Raw genomic sequence first — 4855 nt, forward strand, 5'->3', positions numbered from 1 at the left:
TTTTAGAACATGCTGTGACAGACCCTAACCCACTCTAACCCTAACCCAACATCTGGATGTCCAAGTGAACTCCAGTTTGCTCCAAACTCTGTTAAGAGTACTTTTAAAATAAACAACACATGTGACTTATTGTCGAGTGTCTCATTTTGTTTCACAGAAGATTTTGATCCCAGGATTCTTGTCAACTTGTGATTCCATTGAAACATTTTGGAGTTTGCATATGAGGAGACCTGGGCCCCATTTCAGGAAGGAGGTTTAACAAACTCTGAGTCTAACCCTGATCTCTGAGTTGATTTACCCTGAGATGGGAAACTCTGAGTTTTCGGTTCCAGATCAGCTGACATGAGTTGGTTCAATCAACTCAGAGTAGGTTCACGCTCGTGCACCACCACAATAAAAGGACAGCATGAATGGAGCCATGATACTACGATTCACCATGGTAACAACCACAAACAAAATGGTCGGCGGAAATACTAATGCGCACATACAGCGAGTTAAAAAAACAACACAGCGGCTGCTGCAAAAGAGAGAGAATTTGCATGGGAGAAAATTGCTGCTAGAGTAAATGCGTATATTCCAATTTAGTGTATATCATATTTAATCATAAGTATAATATTACTGGTGAAATGGTATTGAACCTATAATCTATTTCATTTAGGTGAAATACTGCGAGCGAAAAAGTCCTAGGCCTACTAATCCCATTCTGAGGCTGCAGCACCATCATTAACAGAATTCTAATTCATCATCTTTTATCTTAAAGGGTTTACCTCATTCACCTGCAATACTGTGGGACTCCTTTTTAATGTCTCTTACTGGTTTGTGGCCAGGGAACACTACAAAAACGTTTAAAAAACATTTCAGAGCGAGTCACACTCTTCTGACAGAGCTTTGCTATACAGTGGCTTTACTAAAATGCTCCGCTTTACCAATGTTGCAAAAAAACGTAATGCGACACAAATAATCTGCTGGGATGTAAGAGCATAAGATGGGTGATGTTAGTGATATGAGGACGGATAATGTTATGCAGCAGACTGGGAAGAAAAACCTCTCAAATAGGAAGTTATCTGGAAATTAAAATGTCAGGGCTTCAATATCATCTCCCGACATATAACAGCCTGCGAAGTAAAGCAGAAGTAATACAGCTTCTTCATCAACGGGATCGTCGACAAAAGGAAATACCATGTTTTTAGAAGAAAAATGTTTTATAATGTGCTTAACATAAACCAACACAATTTTTTTTATTCATGCCGATAACAAACTGCGCTAAAATGCACCTTATACAGACTAAATGAATGAATGAATGAGGAAATGAAAGAGCGCTGTGTCAGAGGGAGGAGACTGAGAGAAACTCTAGGTTTATTCAAGAAAACCTGCTCCCGACCAGGTTAGGTTCACAGACTCAGTTACCATAGTAACTGAGTCTGAGGTTAAGTCACCTCTCTTTCTGAAACAGAAAACCCAGAGTTTCCCTCATCTCAGGGTTAACAAACTCAGAGATTTCACTAACCCTGCTTTCTGAAATGGGGCCCTGAAGAGAGAACCTTCCTGCATTCAGTTAGCTTGAACATGACGGTGGGTTATCCTTGGTGAACAGTGACATCTAGTGGTTGCATCGCAGGAAAGCAGGTTCACTTTCTACAGCCTTTAAAAATAAGACTATTTTACAAGATAACGGACAGATTTCAATGATTCAACATCCCATTTTGATTCGGATTTGTAAAGCAGTTGTGCTGTTCCATCTCCAAAAGGCCTGTGCTCCTTAAAGGGGATGGTTTTCTTTTTCAACAGCCCCACAGTCCTCAGGTTTGGGCTGTAGAGGCTCCTGATTTGGTTTCAGGTGTCTCCTTTATGAAGTGTTAGTACTGGAAACATAGCAAGCAGTTAATTATTCTCATCGTGACAAACTTCTGCGTTGTGTTGGAGTTTCTTCTGCCTTTTTATTAGAGTCTGGTATGGCTGCAGCCTGGATAACTCCATAGACTGTATATTAAATTCATATTACAATAATAATATGAATTTAATATACAGTCTATGGAGTTATCCAGGCTAAAAAGGCAGAGCGCTCTCTCCCCGTGGGGTCGAAAATCAAGCTGTTCCACTAGCTGCTCCCTCTAGAGGTCTGGAGAACTTCCGTTGTGTAATCTGGATGCTGCGTTTTTTTATTTATTTGGTTGTGTTGTGTGTATTTGCAGTGCGTTTATGTATTTGGTTGTGTTGTGTGCGTTTGCTGAATGCTGCGCATGTGTTGTCAAATTAATGAAGTAGTTTTCTTAATTTGCTTGTGTTTTGTCTATTTGCGTGTGTTTTCTTAAGTTGCAGGGCGTTCAATAAATGAATAAATACATAAATTAATTAATAAATACATATATACATGAATAAATAAATAAATATGCCTTTGAAATACATCATGAAATAAATAAGTGAGGTAAGAAATACATAAATAAATGTAAATATTCATATACATATGAATCAATTAGTTAAATAAATGTATTAAAAGGTTTCACTTTTAATTATTTCATGGTACTTTTATTTCATACGTCCACATTTATTTATTTCAAGAGACTTTTATTTCATAAGTCCACATTTATTTATTTCCATGGACTTTTATTTCCTAATGCCACATTTATTTATTTCCCTCTCTATTTATTTCCAGTTCTTATATGCAAATCAGGGGGCGCAAATCGCTATCTCTCACATTCAGAACGGAGCACCACGACCGGCAGTTCGCAGTGCTCTGTACCCAGCCCACAGTCACCTATTCTGCAGTAACTGAACCGACTGCTCCAATTCACATTAAACTGAACATTTCCGTTGATAGTGAAGTGAGACAAGGTGAATGGGACTTATATGGGACTATTTATGTGGACATTGGTGGAGTGGGATCAAAAAAATCTACCGGGAAATTTCGTAGGGGGGTGGGGGGCAGGGTGGGTTTCGGATGGTCCGGTGTATGAATGAACACACAGCACAGCAAGCAACACGTTCCCTTTTTTCCTTTTGAGTCTGACCATCTCAGTGCCACCTTTCCCTTTAATTTTTTGGCTTTTCTTCATTAGACTCTCACTGATCCCCTATATTTCTGAAAATCCTAGACATGGTTGTGAACATGAATGGGAGATCATTAAATTGACGGAAATACCTCGATATACCTCAAATACCTTGATATCGATACCGCATCGATATTGTAGTGTTGACTATTGGTGCTTTAACTAAATATTTAAACAATGAGATTTTTGATAATCATCAGTAATGTGGATATAATGACTAAGTGAGTAAAGGCAAATAATAGAACAGTTACAACAGTCTGGTAAGTTCCAAAAATGACGTCACTTTACTGTAATGCAGCCTTTAAAACCTGGAAAAGACCACACTTATGCCATATTACGATATTACGATATCCAAAATCTAAGACGATATCTAGTCTCATATCACGATATTGATACATTATCGATATATTGCCCAGTTGCCTAGCAGCCGGTGATCTGTTGCGGTCTTGCTTGTTGCACCGCGAACTGCCGGTCGTGGTGCTCCGTTCTGAATGTGAGAGATAGCCACGCCCCCTGACTTGCATATAAGAACTGGAAATGTGGCATTAGGAAATAAAGGTCCACGGAAATAAATAAATGTGCACTTATGTAATCAAAGTCTATAAATAAATAAATGTGGACTTATGAAATAAAGGTCCACGGAAATAAATAAATGTGCACTTATGTAATCAAAGTCTCTATAAATAAATAAATGTGCACTTATGAAATAAAAGTCTCTTGAAATAAATGAATGTAAAAGTACGATGAAATAATTAAAAAAAACCTTTTAATATATTTATTTAACTAATTGATTAATTTGTATATTAATATTTAATTATGTATGTATTTATTGCCTCATTTATTTATTTCATGATGTATTTCAAAGGCATATTTATTTATTTATTCATGTATTTATGTAGTTATTCATTTATTTAATATTGAATAAAACGGCATTCCATACAATTTGCCAATACCAAAACCACTAAGCAAACCTGGGGCCAGATAGCAGCTTATGTCATGAAAGTCATATATTAGAATTATAAAATAAACGTTTAATCTTATCACTGCTAACTTTTTATACATGTATTTATTTGCCTCCACACAGTAAAGTCGAGTGCAAAAAGGTGTTTTGAAATATCTGTTGAACTGAGTCTGAAAAAAATGCTAAGAACGAGATGTTGCTGCAGCAATCTGTGCGACCCGCCCAAACATTGAAGCATGGGCGCGCTCACGTACTTTATCGTGAGCGTGCCTCGCCCACCACTGTACTTTTTTGCTGCGTTCATGTATATTTGAAAAAACTTATTTTGACGCACATTAGCAACGCCTTGTAACCACGAATGTGACCATAGACTTGTATACAATCTATGCATGTGCCAGACAAAAATAGGCTAATTTGAACCTCGTTCGAATTGTTTTTTACTTGATATGCAAAACACACATAGTTTTTTTAACGTTTTATGCATAAACCACATATCAAAATTTCAAGAAGGAGTAGCTCTGTATTTTTGTTCAGACCTTTTGGTTATATGTGGAGTTAAGACACATTGCTATTTTACACGTTATTTGTGTATGAGTGCGACCTCAATTTAATTTATTGGAGAAATCAAAGTAGGCCTATTTTGTTTAAAAACATTGCCCAGTTCTCACGCAACATATTCCCTGAGATTAACATTATTATTATTATTTTACAATTACATTTAGATTAGCTACAGTTCAGTATTTACACTTTTAATTTCGATGGTTAAACCACACTGGTGAAAGTTATATTAAAGTGGATTCCTACGACACGTGAACGCAGCAGCGGACTGGGGTGAGCTCAGCCCTCC

Source organism: Sander lucioperca, chromosome 2, assembly GCF_008315115.2.
Source record: "Sander lucioperca isolate FBNREF2018 chromosome 2, SLUC_FBN_1.2, whole genome shotgun sequence".
Classification (NCBI taxonomy): domain Eukaryota; kingdom Metazoa; phylum Chordata; class Actinopteri; order Perciformes; family Percidae; genus Sander; species Sander lucioperca.